Source organism: Tyto alba, unplaced genomic scaffold, assembly GCF_018691265.1.
Source record: "Tyto alba isolate M040663 unplaced genomic scaffold, T.alba_DEE_v4.0 Super-Scaffold_18, whole genome shotgun sequence".
NCBI classification, from domain to species: domain Eukaryota; kingdom Metazoa; phylum Chordata; class Aves; order Strigiformes; family Tytonidae; genus Tyto; species Tyto alba.
The window spans coordinates 13,848,417-13,868,183 of record NW_024881280.1 but is presented as its reverse complement, the minus strand read 5'-3'; the positions used below and the strand labels follow the sequence as shown (position 1 = coordinate 13,868,183).

The following is a 19,767-nucleotide window of genomic DNA, read 5'->3' as shown; positions in this document are numbered from 1 at the left end:
TTGTCTCGCGGCGAGCCCTTTCTAGGACTCTGCCTTCCCACGTGCCACCCGTGGGCACCCATTTCACCCACGGCACCATGCAGGCGTGCAGCTTGGGTGTAGGAGTTCTGCCAAGCAGTGGGACAACTGCTGGTGACTGAACTGAGTCCTTTATTTCATATATTGTGACTTTAATAAACAAAGAGTGGAAACTTTTTGCAGTGCTATGCTGTTCAGACTCTCTCAGGCAGCGTAAATCCACACAATGAAAGTTGATAAATCCAAGAAAGAAGGCTGAGACTTCATGAAGTCCTCTATTGCTCTCTGTGAAAGATGCAGAAATGGAGTCTGATATTCTTGGGAATGTGTGATGATAATGCAACTGCTGTATGACAATAATCACAGAACTTTTTTTTTTTTTTTTTTTTTAACCAAGGAAAAAAGCGTGACCGACCTCTGTCTTCCCTTCTCTTTCAATTTGGAGTTACTAGCCAACAAATTCTTCAACTATGTCCTGGTTTCCTGATTCATATTTACAAAAAAGTGCACATGCTCCCATCTATCATCTTTTTTTCTGAGTATTAGATATTATCCAAGAATATTTCACAGCAAATTAGAAATCCAGATGAGTCACTGATTTCAACAGTGACCCAGATCTGCCTGTTTTATGTGTAAGAATGTTTTGTACAAATATTTTACTTGGTTTCATTAGTTCTTGAACTGTGGCTTCCTCCTGTTCAGCATGTTGATGTCTCTGAGCAGGTGGATTGCCTGCTGCCTTTGGCTGGGGCTGTGAGGTGACTGTCAGTGGTCACAGGCAAATCGTGTCACTCTGAACCAGCTGATGCTGCTTATCCCTGACTTGCTGAGTATCTTGAGTGGTCTATATAGCATATATAAGGTCTAACATTGCACTTATATCCAACAGAAAATGCTGAAGTTAGTGTTTTCCTTATGCCATTTTATGAGCATCAAGTCTTGTGGTTACATTTTGGAAAAAGTTTTTCATTCCAATGGTTAAAAATTAATGCCTGAGATATCTTAGGCCGGCATCTCTCAGTTCTGCATCTTTAATGTCATACAGTCTGAGACAAGGAAGTTTCCCCTGAATTTGTCAGTGTTTTTCTGGTCTGCTCATTCATGAACAGCTGATTTCCATTAATATTAATGTTTAGGTCAGCAGAGCAGGAATTATGATTTTATTGTAGAATCCTCTTAGCAATTTATACTCATTTCTTCCCAGAAAAATTCTTCTGCATGCAAAAATGTTGATCATTTTCAAAAAGGATGGCCTAATCACCAGACAAACATTGTAAAGTGTGTTCCATGATGAGCTAGAGAAATACATTAATTTCTTTAATTAGATGTTAACTTTAAATAAATCCTGTGCTCTTATTTTAAAACCAGTAATCAAACTGTTACTGTAACCATGAAGGTCTACTGATACAAATGAATCCAGATCTGCAGGTTGAAGTCATAGCTTTTGTTAGACTATCTAATATAGCAAAAAGGTTTACTTTGTATGCTTTTCCAGACATGACATCTGAAAGAAAGAAAAAAAAAAATAGTATAATCTTATCATATAAATCCTAATAAGGTAAATACAGAAAATATAAAAAACACAGATGAAAGATGCAAACTGATTTAATATATAAATGAAAAATTTGGATTCTGTTAAATTACTTTCTTTCAAATAATGAGGGATTTTACTTGTACGCTGTCCTCAAGCTCCCCACCAGAGTATAAAGAATGAATCAAGGAGGATGATCTCTCTCTTATTTCTCTATAGCAGAGAATGGATGTGGATTTTAGTCCTAGACTGGAATCTAATTTACACACTTGCAAATGCAGTCTTACTGAAAAGATTTACCTGTTCCCAGGCAATAAGTGATCTTATCACTTGCATCACTGGTACATCTCTGCTCACTTTTGGATTTTTTTATATATCACGTGTTAGTGGTAACACATTTTGTGATTCCTCATTTATGTTTTGGACTTTTTTATCAGACAAGTGAGGTTGCTGGACTTCACAGACTCAGTTTGAACTGCTGAGGTAACTGCTGTTTTCTTTTATATAAACCTTGTTTTATAAAATTCAATGAATACATGTTTCTACTGCTTCAGTGAAACTTCTGCTACAGCTAATAAAACTAATGCATTTGTAACATTAAAAGTGTTAGAAACTATAGAAATTATATACAAGTTATAAATTGTATGAATTGCATAAATCACTAATAAGAGGATCCTGTGAAATCTGTTTTCTCTCATGAGATAGTCTCACTGAAATCAGGGGGAGTGCAGAGCACAGAGATGATGACTCCTGTGAATAGTCCTTTATGAGCATTACAATAAACTTGAACCCATTTGATTCCACAGGATCTACACATCCTGGTGTTGTGAGTTCTGTAGGCAGACTTCTTATTTTTTCAAGGTGCAAGTTCATAGTGCCTAGCCAGTTCCACAGGAAAAGCCTGCAAGCTGAAGCCCTTGGGTTTGACCTCTTTTCTATACTTAAAAACACTATCATAATGAGAATCTAGGAGATATACAAGTGAGCATTTAAATATATACTATTTAATTTTTCACTTGTTCCTTTTATAATTGAAAGGAACTCTTCATTTGAGAAACCAGAATGAAAGCTTATACCTTTTGAGATGGCTTACTGTTACGAGTTCTAGAGACTGAATTTATTTCTCATTGCTAAAAATACTTTATTTCAGTCTAGGACTGAGACTTCCTGTTGGCATGCTGTGAGGAGGATCCAGCATTGTTGCTTATACTATCTATACTTATATTCTGAGCAGCTGAAGTATTTAAACAAGGTATGATACTATTTAAGACAATACATACTGGCTATGGCCAGGCAACTTTACCCATTCATGGAAATAAAAGAATCCTGCGAGCAATATTATTCATTGCTGTTTCAAATTGTAATATAATAAAAGATGGCACTCTGCATCACATTAAAAAGCATTAACTAAAAGCAAATTGCCAGAATTCACAGCACAGCTCATGGAAGACCAAGATCAAGTACCTTAAGTTCAGTCTTTGCTTCATATTTTTCTTTCTTTTAAAAAGATGATTATGTCCAGTTACTTTGAGCCAAATTTTCTATCTTCACTCCCCAATAAAATATGTTTTTAAACTGTAAATGATATTATATTTTCATATCTGTGTTTAAGACTCAAAAAGTTATTTTTAGGTCAGGTCCTCCTTATTATTAGAAAGACATCTTTCTGGTCCTTCTGGATGACAGAAAATCAAACCCAGATCTAAACTCCAAGATTTTTTCCTCATGTTCTGTGATCTGCAGTAATAATTTTTGAAGTGAGGATTGTTAGAGCTGGCAAAGGAAGGCAACTCCTGTGTTCTGTTTATTTCACAGAAGTGTACAAGTAGATTTGGCTGGCATCAAACTTCAGGTTATCTGAAAACCAAGTGTTGCAGCACACTTCATCCTTCTTGTAACACTGTTGCAACAATTTTTGCTAGTTTGGTATCCACATCTGACCTGCATTGAAGTTCAATAAATGTAATATTCTTGACAGACTCCATTAATTTGTAAGAGATTTATAAAGCATATGCCTATTTGCTAGCTGATTCCATTGAATAATTCCATGCCTTCATCAAAGAATTTATCTTTTACAAGTAAAATTTCATTTTGAATCCATTCCAGTGACAGTTTTAGTCAGTGAAAAAGATGCTGACTGGTCCTCAGAAGGACTTGAACTTTTCCTTGAGTGAAGACAGCACTGTGAATTCTGAGGTTTTTAGGTTGCAAAGGATCAATAGTTGTTGTTTCTCAGAGCAATGTGGAGCCTCTACCCCCCCCACCACAGTCCAAAGTTAGCACAGCATGGAAATGATAAAACTTTTAGTGATACATGAGCTCAGTCAAGTTCTTATGTCACTTCAGATGACTATAATGCAGCAAGGACAATCACTGCTGGATTTAATTGGCATCCTTGTTTCTTGTCTCAGGAGAGGTCAAAGACTAGTGGTCAAAGACAGCCAAATCTGAAGATCTCGTACAGTCCATAGGTAGCATTTGACTTCTGTATTTGGGGACGTGGGATCTGCAGGCAGAAATGATCTTTTATTATGAACTTGCCCATTGTCGATGTTGCTCAGATAGGAGGAAGGGAAAAGGATTAGAGTCTTCAGTGAACAGCGTTTAAGTTTCTGCGCAATACCCTCGCTAAATCTGCTTCAACATTTGCCTCTGATTGGATCACACTGGTTTAGCTGCAGTGAACATGGATTAAAGGGACTTTTATAATATACGGAAGACATTTAGATGATATGTAAAATATATTTGCTTTCAATATTTGTTACTTAAATGTATAAACCAACCTTATTTTGCCATCACTGAAATTGTTCCTTTTTAGAGGGTAGGAGCTCCATTCATTCCAGTGGCCACATTCCCATTGATTTTAGAGGTTTGGAATAAGACTTCTAATCCTTATCATGTTTGCTCAAAGTTTATTTTGCTTGGATACCGAAATCCTCCTTTATGCAATGTTTATTTAGTTTCTGTATTAATTTAAACACCTTCAAGGCAATGCTGGAAAAAAAAAAAGATGAGTGGAGCACCTTATGTGAGTCCAGATTCAGTTTCTAGATAGACTACAAACAGGCTTGGGTTTATTACGAAATGGAGAAGCATGTTTTCTTATTACCCACATTCTATATATTCAAGTTACAGGTAATGGAATATTCTGCATGGTAGAATACACTTCTTAATGCTCAGATGAATCAAAATTATTAAGCTTACATTTATCATAAATCAGAAAAATGATTGAGAGGATATAAAATAGCAAAAGGTGTATTAACCCAATTACATATTGCTCACATTTTTCTGAGGCTAAGCCTAACCCAATATCTCAGGTAGTTGTGAGGAGGCAGTAGAAGCTTCTGACTAAAGAGGCATTTTGAAAGTGTAATAAATGACTAAGTTGACTTCAAGTTGTTAGTGCTTTGTTGGGCCAATCTCTGTTCTCCATTTTAAAGCCTTGCCAAGTTTATGTTACTGTGCCATGAACCAGGGACCTCTTTCTACCTCTGTTTCATTCTTGCAAACAATTTGGCCCAGTGGAAATGGCTCTAGTGGGGCTACACAGATGAAAAAGAGGAGAAATTTTTGACCACCTAAAGAGTAAGATATCTAAGTTAAATTTTTAAATGCCCAGATGACCAGCAAGCTAATACTAACACTGCAGAGAGTCTCAGGTTCTCAATAGCTTCCACTGGTAAAATAGTTACGATAGATAAAAACATTGCAAACAGTACAGACTGTAGGCATCAATGGATGTAACTCTTCTGACTTTAATGCAGATGCACCTATGTGTCAGCAGTATGGTGCTCTGCATGCTAGGTTTACAGGACTAACATTTTATATATTAACTGTGAGCAGTGACAATTTTAGTCTTCCATTTAACTTTGATTTTTCTGAACAAGATAAATATTAAATAATTGCGAGATTTTTAAATTTTAAAAATAATAGAAAAAAAAAGTGTTACTGAACATTGTTTGTGCAGCTCAAAAGTAAGATACTGAGTTTTCTGTTTCCTTTAAAAAAATGGGGGGAGAAACAGGTCTGACTACTTGTATTGACTACTTGTATATTAATATGAATGTATGGTGCATGTGCTCAGGAATGACCATAAGTTCTTGAAGTGCTACAGGAACTCCAAAGAAGTTTGGACAAATGATAAACAACTGAGGAAGTGATTTATTCTGGGGACTTTGGTTAAAAGGGAATTACAGTAAAGTGGGAGGATGGTAGTTTAATAAATACACTGGATATATACACAAATATATCCACAAATGTATGTCACTGAAGGTAAAATGATGAGATACTGAAAACTGATGTGTATTTTTAACCTTCTCCCATTCCATTCCAGTTGGTTTGCTTTCTAAGAGGCACGTTTGCACATCTGGTTGGAGGAGAGAGATTAGGCTGAAAGGACACCTCTCTAACCATGACTGGGGGAAGAAAAACCAGAACACATTTCAAAAACATACCGTATAGATTAGCCATATGGTTTCAGTGTATTTCATTTGTTTTTACAGACAGAAAACAAAAAGCTTCTTTTACAGGCCAACATTCAGCTCCGGGATTTAGAGACTGCAAGTGTAGAAATATCAAGACATGACAAAATACAGAGTATGTGAACTGGGTAGAGTAGTCAGAACATGCTTGTTCACTGTAGTGCACCTGGCATTTAGACTCAGTATTAATTTCCCTACTCTGGTCTTCCTTATCATAATAGCCATTTTCCAAAACATCAGAATCTCTCCCTGTTACATTTGACACTGTATGGATACATATAGCAGTGTTACAGTGGGATTGTGACTCTTTCAACATAATCTGTTGTTGTCTTTAACATACTGACCCTAAACAGTATTTTGGAATGTCTTCAGAGTGCCGAAGCATAAAATGCTAATTCTTCTTTTTTACTGATTCTATCAAATTATGATGTTTGGTTAATTTATGGTCAAAGTATGAATAAAATTATGAAATTTGTTTTGCACAAAGTCCTAACAAATGGGGATGGGGAACAGACACAGCAGCACAAATGGGCAGAATGTTACTGAAATGTGGTTACCTAGAAACTCAAGGGAAGCCAGCCACTATATTGAGCAGTGAAGTGATGTTTTATACTCTGTATCCTTGCACTTTATCTCACTCCTTTCCTTTATGATTCTTGTTATGTGGGTTTGCTGCATCTTATGTAAAAGTTTGCTGTAAACTTTTGGAATGTATCTTCCTGTGTGGTCCCTCAATTAAAATACTTAATTAAAAGGAAATAAATTATGCATACAGAAAAAAGCATATAGATATATAAGAGCCAGAATGAAACAGTGAAACTATCCCTATTCAGATTCTGGGCAGGTTCTCTTTCAGATCTTGATCTAAACTCCATGATGTACAGCTTGATCTGTGGTTCAGCTGGTGGCAGCCAGAAGTCTAAAAGAGTAATGGTAAAAAGAGAATCCTCCTAGGAAAACCAGTAAAGCAATCCTGCTGCTGCCACCTTCCCGCCTTGTTATGGGAAGGAGTAGGTAATGTAGATCTGGCTTCCTTGTTGCCATAGCGGTTGAAAGCACACTATCCATCATCCTCAGGTCTGTCATGATATTTCAGGTTTACTATTTCTGCTTAAGAATACCAAGGGATGATGTTTGGTTTTGGAAAAGTCAGCATAGTTTTCAATGAATGTCAGAAATTCTTGCTTTCTAAAATCATTCCCAATATTTAAACCAAGTACTACCTCTTGGAAGCTAAATCCTACCCAGAATCATGTGGCCTTCTGTGAGTTAAAGGTTTTGAAAGAACCACATACTGGTCAGGGTAGTGCTAAAAGTGCAGCCTGAATTTAGGCTGTAGTTTTCATTTGTGTCTCTGAACCATGAGGACATCGTTTTCTTTAAGCATCAAGAAAGAAAAAAAATAAGTTGATTGCTGCAGTTTTACTGTTAGCTTGAGGAGATGCTGCATCCCAGGCATTGTGAGGCCCTGCACCATAACATGCATTGGAATTTTTCTACAGACTGTAAATAGATTTCTTCATAAACATTGTAGGCAGAAATCTATTTTGGGGGGGCAAAATATTTAGCATTATTGTTATTTAAATTGTTTCACAACCCATTAAATTGCAAGACAATTGTCACCTATTTCCTAATGCACACAGACATCCTTATTATTATGACTGGTTTCGGAAGCATCTGTTAAATTTCATAGTAACTGTAAGGCTCAGAAGATGCCAAGGAAGAAATGATGGTATAAATGTAACTGTAATTCCATCCTTAGATCATACATACCTATTCAAAATCCGGAATTATAGTGTTTTTTTCATACTATTTAATGTAATTATTTAAATAGCTTGTAGATGTGCTTAATACTTGCTATTTTTATATTGTCTGTGTCCAGTTCGCAATTTTCATTCATGAAATAGTCAAATATGATTTGGGGATTATACCTGACTTTAGCTTGCTTTCTAGTTGTCTATTAATTGTGTTTGATATTTAAAATTCAGACTGCTGTGATTGCATATGCATGACGTTAGGCATATCTTAGTTCCCATCCACAGATGTTAGCAAAATAGTCCTGATATACCCTCTTAAACTCCCGTCTACTGGATATTCTGAATAGTATTTAAACAAAAGGACCAAGCAGTTACTATGGTACAGCTCACCCCCAGCAAAATAAGATTTATCAAATCCTTTAATCTTTTTTTTTTTTTTTTTTTTCCCTCCACAAAAATTAGATACTTCATTACCTGTCTTGCCAGATAATTTCTAACCTGTATTAGAATTAACTCAGACACCTTTAATTTCTGTTTAAAGAAATGCATGAACTTATTATTGAAAAGTTTTGGGTGGTTTGTAAATTTCTTCTTTTAAACAAATCTGTGAAATGATCAGTCAACCACTATATATTGCCAGAAGTCTTGCAATTCAGCACTCAAACAACACTTTATTCATACAGAGCCCTTCTGTGGTCTATAGGTGACAGTGCCTGAGGAGGTACAGTAAGGGAAACAGAAGGCTCCCTTCCTCATCTCTAATGTGTTTGGCTGCAGACGCTGCTAGGTAAGATGCTTTAAAATGGTGGAGACACACTGTGGCAGTTGTGTATTTTTATGTAAGACTGTTTGTTTTTAAAGCCTAAAGGAAAGGAGGTAAAGGTTTCCTGTGTTCCATAAATACAGCTAGGTCACTGGATAGTATAATCTTGTGGTTGTCCAAGGGGAAATTCCATGTAACTTTATGTGATTGTTAGACTCTGTCTCTCAGCTTTTTTTCATCATGTCCTGAAAGGCTGTTAGGAGAGAAGTGAAAGGTTAAAGGGAAGTTAGGGCTTGGTCCCAGGATGTGCTGAATGCCTAATGTCTCCCCCCTTCCTCTGGAGAAGTTAATGGAAAGTAAGGTTCAGCTTTTCACAGCAGGTGCTTTGCACTCCACTCCTTGTGGTCTTCATGAAATGGTGAAAAGAAATTAAGAGATACAGTCTAATAATCACTGCAGATGCACTAAAATATAGATGAAATACCTCCATTGAACACTAAGGTGCTAAAGGAAATGGTTTGGGTGATTCAACATCAAGTACTCTTCCTTCTAAATAAATACAAGCCAATATCCCAGCAGAGCATATCAGGACAAGGATCTACAAGCAGGCCTGAATTTTACATAGAGGTATCAGTGAATATCCTTATCAGTGGGAACAAATAAATATCTGGTGGTTAGTTTTTGAAAATAAATGAGTCTTCACATTAATACACTGCCTGAAAGCTAATCTAGGAAAAGTAATTCTGGGTTCATCAACTGCCCCTCCAGGTTTGTTTGGAATAGACACAATATTCCTCCTGCCTCATTCTGCCTGTGGTTGGGGCTGCAGTATTTAGCTTCTTAGTTTTATTTTGCTGCAGGTGTCAGGATGCTCTCTGTAGATTATATTTGGACATTGGGATAAATTTTCATCCCACTGAAGTTAGGGGAAGTTCTGCCATAAAAATGTAGTCAGTACAGATTTTATTCTAAGTCTTTTGAACATCTTAACATTGGCTCAGAATGAATGAAAAACATCAAGTCTTTGTGGTGCATTTTGTCTATTTCCAGCACTGGAAAAAAATGACTTGGATGAATATTCAACATAATGTATTTTATAGTTACTCTGCACTCAGATAATTGACACTCTATTCTTCCTGTCAGATTATTTCAATGTGTATCTATAACATTTTTTTTTGGTGGTGTTTAGCATTATGCTTTTATCAAAATAGTAAAAAAATTGTCATACATGAGAGGAATTACAAGCATTATTTTTCCCTTCCAATTAAATATGCAGATTATAGAGTTGTGTACATATGATGGATTTGAATTTATCCAACTCTTCACTGCCAAGATCCTAATGGTGTTTCTGACATTCCTGATAATGCCATCTATGCAATTCATTTAAACTTGGAATATTTCAATAATGTTGGCTTGACAACAAGATGATTTTCATTAAGTGTTGAAATATGCAAGGGTTTCTGCCTTCCTTTGTCCCTCCAGAGTACCAAACTGGCAGTGTAGGTTGATGTTCTCTACTCTCTGATGGAAGACTCAAATAGGTTTACCACTATATTTAACAAATGCAGTTGTTTTAGACAGCAGGATGGGAATACCAAGAGGGCACCATCACTCTGGGCTAAGATACACAAAGCTCTAGGGAGGTAATTTGCAACTTAATGATGGGAGACAATAATACTTTTTTTTTTTTTTTTTTCTGTATGGCTGTAGTTCATTCCTTGCTTTTAAAGGTCTTTGTTTCAGTATATAGTAGGGCAAAACATCAAAATGTTTGGTAGTAGACTTTCATTTGGTTCATAAACTTTGTATTACTGTTGTGTTCCAAGGGAGGCAAAAATGAAGAGCAATTGTCCAAATTTTTCAAAGACCAGAAAACACGGGACAGATCAATTGAACTCATTAGGATGAGAATAACTTTCCATTTTACAAGTAAATAACTGGGCATATTCAAAATAATAATTCATCATAGAACCCTCAGAAACCTAAACAACTAATTATATGAGCTAAATTTTGTACCAGATATCTTAAAAACTAAGAGCATTAATTCAGGGAGGATCTGGATTTCTCTGAGGAATTTGACTCCTAAATGCTGTTGAAACATGGAAAATATCTTTTGCTTGTCTGTTAGGTGTTGCAACATTAGTCAAAAACTCCCTAGTAATTTACATAATACAAACAAAAAGTAAGATTGAAACATGGGAAAGCAATGTTGTCTCTGCTTACAAGGCAAAAATACTCTTTACTGAAAATACATTTAAATTATATACTAAAAGAACTTGTAACTGGGATTTCGCTTCAAAACTTATCTGTACAGAGCACATTATATTTAGGGAAGTGACTTTAAATAAATATACTATGGTTACCATGTTCCCATTTGCTAACAGCTACCACATGAAACATCTGAGATCACAACTGTTTTCCCTGCAATTAGAATGGGATATATATTTGTGGTAATTTTGTGGTAACCAATGAGAATGTTCTTTGTGTGTGATTTCCACTGTACTTGGATACACAGATTAGAAGAAACAAAACAAAACAGGAACCGTGATTAAGATTTGATTGGAATAAAGATCATCATCCCAAAAATCTACCGTTTACATTTAGCAGATTACTAACAAAAATACAAAGATGAAGACACTTTTTATCTTTGGCTATTCAATTTAACTTCCACTTTGCAAAAATAGAAATGGGTATATCCAAACAACACAAAATAAGAAGGCAAATGTTGGAGAACAGTAGTGGAAAAGTCACACACCCTCTAACCCCAGGAGATACTTCCAGAAGTCATATGCACTGTGATAATAACTCTCCTCATCAGTCAAGTTGGTCTGGTAAAGAAATATTCAGTATCTGCAGAGTGTGTCCACCCCTACTTCAGCATCAGGGAAGTGACTCTGTCGCATCAAATTTAGCCATGATTTTCATGTGCTGACTGCAAAGATTTGTGTTCTTAGTGGTTGCTTTTATCATGAGAAACAGCTCTTCTTTCTGCATTAATTTCTTTGACTCAAAATATTGCTTTAGGCAATGAGCTACTCTTTCCAGGTTATGGTCTCATAAGGAAACGAAAAACAGCTCATGTTGTAATGAGAACAGGTTTCTGATGTTTTCATCTTTTGGTGTCCCAGAAATACCAGGAAATCAACCTCTTCAGAGGTAGGTACAGATGAAAAAACAGGAAAGAATGTTTAGTCCAAGGGATGAGTAAAGCTTCATTCAGTCTCAACCAGTTCAACAGTTCCTCTGTCTTTCTTCTTATCTCCCATGATTTCCCAGTGGTTTCAGATGATTCAAAGATTTATTTCCCATCAGTACAAGCTTAACAGATGTGCTGAACCAAATTCTCAGTACAAGTTATACCGATTACAAGAAATTGTTTTCATTCACAATTTTTCTCTGAATTGAACCTAAACATCAAATAAAAATATAAAAAAGAACAAAGCATATAATTACATGACAAGTAGTTACAGCATCATACATAAATGACACAAAACATCTTTTGGGCAAAATGTATTGAGCTTTCACAGAATGAAAAAATTAAGTATAGCTACCAGATTCCACTCTGGGTCTAAGGGATTTGATCCCCACAGAATTCAGTATTATAGTCTTGAATCTTTCCTTCTTTTTATGTACAAATTTCCTTCCCTGACACAACCCCCCTCTACTACACAGATCCTCTGTACGCAGTAAGATACTGTGCTAAATTTGCTCCTGTTGAGACAGTGATACAATTAAATACATAAAGTGATGCCAGTGACACAATTAAATACATAAAGTGAGGCCAGAGACACTAGATGCTCCTGTTATTACCGTGATATGTGTTCTGAAGAGCCCACCCACCTCTGCCGAGCCAGAACAAGGTGGGGAGCTAAAGCTCTACCAAGTGCGTACAAACTCCCAGCACTGCACGTTGGTTAGGAATCATGTCTTGTACTGAACTGTTCCATCAGACATTTTTAAGATCTCATTAAAGGATTTTAAAAATACATGTCACTCCAGGAAAGCTTTATGGCTGGAATAACTTTGGAAGAAGTCTGACAATTTTACTAGCTTACATTGTGAAGCGTTGCCTCTTTCTAAAGTTCAGTCACTTTTGGTAGGCATATAAGAAGAGACGAACAAACTGGATAGAGGAAGGACTAATGCTCAGCTATGATTATCTCCTAGTGATTTATTTTTGTCATATCCTGGAGATGTGCACCAGAGTCTTTTACTCTAGATGATTGCAGAAAATTGTATAAACATAGATGAAAACAGCCTGGAAGCCATATGGGTTAAGTTTCACAATTCAAACTATTTGGCAGATCTCCACTGGACGTAAGACCTCCAGACAGCTTTTGTTCAAACCAATAACAGAAGTATAACTGCTGTAAAATATCAGCTTTATTTTCACCAATGGATTTATTATTCTTGCATGCTGAAGTTTTCTGTTTATCTCCCAACAGGATAAAATACAAAGGAATGAAATAATGATTCTGGTAACTCTAATGCCAAGAAATATAATCTATATGTCTAACAAAGTGGCACCCTGCCTCTCTACCGGTCTGCTGCATTATTTTACAGTGCTCCTTGCTTTTAAGGAAGATTATCCACAGGGGTATCATTAATTTCACATAGCTTTAAGCATAGGTGTCCCACCCATGTATACGATTATTCAGGGTTTCTACTCCTTTTAGGAAATTCAACACAAAGGGGAAATCTTTGGTTTTAAAGTCTTGCTTTAACCTTAAAAATCATCTTCATAAAAATGACATTGTATGATCTGAATCCATGTTTCAATAGTTTGCATACAATGTTTTCTCAGTATCATCATCCCTGAGGCAGACTGGATATGGCTAAACTTTCCTTTGGTGATTGTTAGCAGGCCATATTCCAGATCATATTCCTTGCACACATTACACTTACATCAGACCACATATATTTAACTGGGCCTTTGAATACATTGGAAATAACATAGCATTAGCCTCTTTGGTAATATTGTTGAAAGACATCATAATGGTATGATGTACAAAAACACTATTTCAGGCTTTTCATTAAACTCTCCCTATCTTTAAAATCCACAGCAAAACACCTCTGTTTCATTGGACACATCTTTTAAGTGTTTTTTTCTGGAAATTTCAAACCAGGTATAAGAAACATTAAAAAGAAGATGGCCTCCTCCTTAAAGTAATAAACATAAATAAATAAAAATATGTCTGCTCTCTGAATAATCTGTGAAAAATACATGATTTACTCTTCTAGTGTAGCAGCTGTGAGCCCTGTCAAGCAGTCAGTCAACACAACAAAAATATAAAAGAATAAAAAGTGTTCCACTTATTTCTCATCCTAATAGTGTGTTGGATTTATAATTTCTGTGGGCATGACTTACATATTGAACCAAAAACCTCCAGCAGTCCTGACCTGAATTGGTCCATTGCTCAATTTCAGGTGGATAGATACATTTATTTTAAGAAACATGACTGCAGAATACATGCTACCTAGTAGAACAGTTTGGAGAAATTAATAGAATATAAAAGCATGCTGAACTGAAAAAAAAATTTGAACAAGCCTTTTAAGTATAAATCTAGTTATGACATTATGACAGCAGTGATGGATAACAAGTTAATTATTAAAGAAATACTGAGCGATCTGTAAAAATATCCTTATCCTCTCTATTATTTAAAAAGCATTTCAAATAACTTCTTGAATGTGAAAGGGCAAACCTTGGTACTTAGCCCAGAAAAGTGGACTTCAGAGCTCAAAGTACTTGAGGGCCTTAGTAATGGTTGTCTGCAATAGGAAGAGATCCTTCTCCCTGAGCAGCTGAGTGCATCAGAGATCCATACTATGAAGAGAAACTCAGATGTGTGTCAGGAGTTTCTGTACAGTTCTTGCTGTGAACAGAAACTAGGATTCTAAGTTTCCCCTTCCCTCTAAAGCAGAATAACATGCATCCTTTTTGGCTAGACATTTCAGATATCTACTCTCCAGCAGAGTCCCCACTAGAATTGTGTTGGAGCATGGTAATCATTTGACAGATTGTGTTCTGTATTCTTCGCATTTTGTGGGTGTCTAACACAGTTGCCTTGCCACCTAATCATCTTCCATAGAAAGAAATTCAGTTATGTTTTACTAAGCCTTTATACAATGGTAGTTTGAAGAGAATGAAAATGTACCTTCCAAAAGTAAAAGTGCCGCAATCAAAACTTCAAGTAAATTGTTTTATTATCTTTTTTTTTTTTTTTTCCCTTTAAAACTTATTTAAAACATTAATAGCAATGTTTAGTCAGAAAAAATAGCTAACTGTAAAACTATCTTTTTATTTTCAAGGAAGTCTGGTTTTACATGAAGATGATAAACATACATCTGGGCCTTCACTTATGAGTAATTTAATGTAACCAGAATGACCTCTGCCTTGAAAGGCAGTCTGAGAAAGACATTGTGTTAAAACTTGTGGTTTGTCTCATGAAGAATACATTACCTTCTTGTTTAAATTGAAAGCCACATTTTGAGTCTTTTTCTATTCACATGTTCTGCCTAATATTCTGAATATTTCTTTACATGTCTGAAATCAGTACAGTTCAGTTGGTGTGATGCTAACACTACAGTCCACTGTGGACTTTGCAATACTACTGGGTATAACCTGACAAATGTAGTTGGAGTTAAGTCTCACCTTTTGCTGTTCAAGGAAAATTTCTGGATTCAGTTATGTTCTCTTTATCTTCCTGCATGTTATCATGAGCCATTGAAAGAGACCCCTAAGTGCTGAATCTGTCTCATACAGCTTCTATGGGGCACACAGTACTTTCTTTTGGGTCTTCTGGGGCCTTCTTGGCGAGACAGCGATTATGTTGCTATCTGTTGTTTGCCCTCATGGCCAAAGAATGGCAGTCAAGCCAGGTTTGCAGATAAATGTAGAATCTTTTCTTAGACCAACTGCTATAGCTGGGTAAAACAAACAGGCTTTCAAGCAGCTAAAATCTTCTTCAGGCTAGAGACATATTTGTCCTACTTTTCTAGCTATCTGTCAAAAGATATTATTTCTCACTGCAAATTTTGTGTGATCTGGATGTGGAGCACTTGCAAAAGTTTCACACTCATCACACTTGGAATACCTTGTTTTACCAGTTACTTTAAATCACAGTCAGATGAAATGTAAATAAACCCATTCATTCATAATATCCAAGATACACAATACAGTTGCCAATTTTTATAAAAAATGTGGAAAAAAAAACCCCAAAAACAACAATAAAAACAAAAGAAAAGCTATATTTAACCTGCTTCCATAAAGTTAAAAGTTAAAGATGTCTCATTCACTGTTTTTACTGTAAGACATTAGACTTGCCATAATTTGGCATACTTTATTTTTCAAGTGGCAATGTCAACAGAGACCCTGTTTGGGTAGAACATGTTACAACTATTGATTTTTAAATCCTGGTAAGGATCTAGTCAGATATAACGTTTTTCTTGATACTTCTTTTCTCCAAAAGCCCATATATTTCTAGAATTTACTTACTTGAAGTTAATAATCTCATTCCTATAGCTAAAATAACACAATACAACACAAAATAGCTGTCAAACTACACCCTCTTTCTTAGTCCTGTTTTTGTACAAAGATCTGGGAACAGGCAATTAGTCAGCTTCCAGAATTGTCACTGGTAGAATGGTCATAAATTATTGGTGATTGAATCCTGATCAATATATCACAGGAAAATTAGAGTAAAAGCCAAATCAATTTACCTATGTTGGCAAGTCATAATCTCTGGGCCAATATATTTCCTACAACATCCTGACTGGCTGACTGATTTGGTACAGATTGTGGGTCAAACATGAAAGCCAACAAAAAGGGAGTTTCATAATGTGGTCAAGGAAGAAAAAAACAAACCCCAAACCCCAACAAACAAGTAAACAAAAATAAAAGCAGAATATACAAACCTGCTAGAAAAAGGAAAATGCTCAACCTCATATTGTGTCCCTCAGCTCATGGTACTTGTAAATGTTAAAGAGAAGATGTTATCTTATAGAAATGTCTGATCTCTCCTACTATGGCCAGTGTTTTGCTCTTGTACTCTTTTTGATCTCACTTATGCCAGTCTGTGCAGCTCAGAGCTGATTAGCAGGGACCCATGCAGTAAAGGACCAGTGCACAATTTTCAAGGATTCCAACACTGGCAAATCACTGAATGTAATGCTGAAAGGGGATTTAATTAATTCAACATATTAGGTTAATGCTTCTATATAGTGCATATGAAATGGGAATATTTTCTGTGTATTGCACCTGTAAATATCTTTTCCCTTTACCAAACCCTAGACAGCATGATTAAGCAGAGGGTAAACTGTTAATTACTTCTGGTTTTCTAATCATTGTCCAGTCTCCATGGTCTCTCTAATGACTGAATGCAAAGCCAAACCCAGCTCTTGTCTTGAAATTCCCCAAAACTTGGTAGTATCAAACCTGACTTTTTTGTCAGGCTTATCTGTTAATTTTGTTCTCATATACTTGTATTTTAAACATCTTTTTTTTAGCATAACCAAGCATGTACCTTGAGATGTGCTTAACAGGCAATGCCAGAAAAGGCAAACCACAGTGTTCATTCGTTCTGTTCAGTGGTGTAAACCTTCAGTTAGAGACTAATAAGCTGTTACCTTATATAGGGCATCTTTAAATACTTGGTCTTTACAACATAGTACTTGTATATATTTATGTCAATAGAGTTTTATTAGAGAGCTCTATGCACCTTATTGCAGGCACTGTTGTAGGTTAATATTGTAGAAGTAAAAAGGAACTGAACAGTGTGTCCTTGTTTCAAATGACAATAACAGCTTCAGATTTCATGAGTATGGACTTAATTCTGAGAAATACTGAGAATCATCCTAACCAAAAATCCTGCTAATATACAACACTTATTAACTTGAAGTCACTTGCAAGAAGCTGAAATTATTCCTGAAGTTTTTACTTTTCCTCAAGTGAAAAGTCAAGAGTCACTGTAGCTGTTGTATTGATTTTAGTTTAAGATTTCTATTTCCCTCTTCCTGTCAGCATTCCTGGGAGCATGGTGAGGCACAAAGACCTCAAATGGGTTGTATGGGCCACCATGGTACTCCTGGGTATCCGTAGATATTGTTCTTTGTTCACAGAAGAGCACAGAAGAGTGTGATTTCACTGTAGCTGAACAAGTACTGTCTATGCTAAAACTCCTTTTTTTAATCCACCCACCAAGGACTTCAGCCACAAAAGGACTCAGAGGAACTGTGTACTTCAGAGCTCAAAGTGCTTTAACAGTGTGGGCTTTAAATTGATAGAAAACATTCCAAAGTATGTGTTTTCCTTTCTTGTTCTTACTAATTGCATTTTTTAAATTATAATGGTGGGATTCACTAATGTACCTTCTGCATCCATATATATCTGTGGGCATTTTGAGTTGCTAAGATTTTTTTAAAACAACTGTCATTCAAAAATCACTTGAAAGTTTATATTCCTGCAAAAGGCTTCAGCTTAAAAAGAGTTTTAAAGCAAGAAAAATAATATCGCCTCATAGCAATAATTCATGTTTTAAAATACGAGCTATTTCAAGTTATCGAGCACAGAAGAAAATTATAATCTTTATCTATTTTAACTAGTCATTTCTTCTTGCCTTCTTTCCTTCCTTTCTCATATTTTGGAAACCAACTAACATTCTTCCTAAAAAAATTACCTAAAAACTGTTCTTGGCTAGCCATTGTGTGTGCTGAGGTTTTGATACTGAGAGCATGCTAATGGCCAAATTATAAACCCCTGAGAATCAGAATTCAGAAGACAAACATTAACAGACCCTTAACTGCAGTAGCACAAACCAAGATACTATAAATTATGGGGTGGTGGTGTTAAAAGCACTGGCTTCCTGGTATCTGGCACCCAAACCCTTTTCATTTGGGTATATATCAGGCTTCAGAGAGGTTGCCACTTGGCCAGTATTCAGCTGGCAGAGATGTTTGTTTAAAGTTCAGGCCAATCGATGGCTCAGGCCTGCAATAGAATATTTTGTTGTTATGCCATGAGAAATATTTACCCTTCTCTGTTTTTTTCTCCTTCCTTCAATCATTCACTCTCCTACCTAGGATTTCTATGTGAGACAATACTTGCCAGGTTTTGCAGCTATATATATGAACAATTCTGGCACAGTGTTTTAATGAGGTAATTTCTGTCTGTATAAATGTACATGCAGTAAGCATAGCTTTATGGATTTCTCATGGATCGTGGGCATGTACTTGTGGTACGCTTGCCTTTGCATGAGCACGTGTTTGATGCCAGAGTCAAAAGGAAGCTTTTAACACAGGCTTCTCAAAAACTTTGCAGTTGCAGGCTTCATTAAACTGAAATTGTCAGTAAAATGAATCTTTATGTCCTGTGTTGACCATAAGCCACAATGTGACACAACTCTGTCAATGCCTTTTACAACTGTGACGTAGCGCAGGAAGTTTAGCATCACTGTTCCCACATGCTGTTGCTGGCTGTGGCAGCAGCAAAGCTTTTGGATACAGTCAGCCAAGTCAAGCACACAGCTTTTACCATATTCTTTCTGAAAAAGTAACCAAAGGGCCTACTCTCTGTACTTAGTTCTGCCTCAGGTGAGCTTTCACAAATGTGAAGTAGTTGTCTGCATGCTGAACTGAAATGCATCATACTTAGCATGGTTGTTTACTGTTCTGATATAATTTTGATGCTTATTGCTAAGGGGCACACTCTTCAAATTCATTGAACTGAACCAGATAAAAAGTACCTAAAGCTTGGAATGCTAGAATAGGTTATAAAAAACTTATTCAGCACTGCTCTTGTACCTATTTATTCCTTCCATTGTATTTAAAGTATAAGAGAACAGTTCGGAAATATATTGCCCCTTTCTAGTAAAGAAAACCAGCCCAATTCTTGTTGCTTCTATAATGCTGAAGCCCCTTTCCTGAGTTGCCACTATCAGGTGCTGTCTGCCTTGTCAGAGCTGGATGAAAATATTCCACCAGACACTGATCTTGTCTAAGGTAAGATTCTTCTCCACACAGAGTTTCAGAGTGATGCCTTGATAATAGTTTCAACAAATCTCCAGGATTAAGAGACAGAACTTCTCATGAAAAATGTGCTGTGATGTATCAGCAGCTCCTTCCTTGCCACTGTTTTTTATTGCTCTGTTGATTGCCTGGATCTGACTCTGAAACCATTCATAAGTAAGAACTGAGTATGGCCAATGCAAGATGAAGTCTCCA

General features: G+C 36.2%; 1 long non-coding RNA gene across 1 annotated transcript in view; it reads left to right on the top strand.

The window, feature by feature from the left end:
* Positions 1-8,575, top strand: part of LOC116959585 — a 124,470-nt gene extending 115,895 nt beyond the window's left edge. The window contains exon 3 of the long non-coding RNA XR_004405961.2: positions 8,491-8,575. This is a non-coding gene — a long non-coding RNA (uncharacterized LOC116959585). The remainder of the gene's footprint in view (positions 1-8,490) is intronic.
* The last annotated feature ends 11,192 nt before the right edge of the window (positions 8,576-19,767 follow it).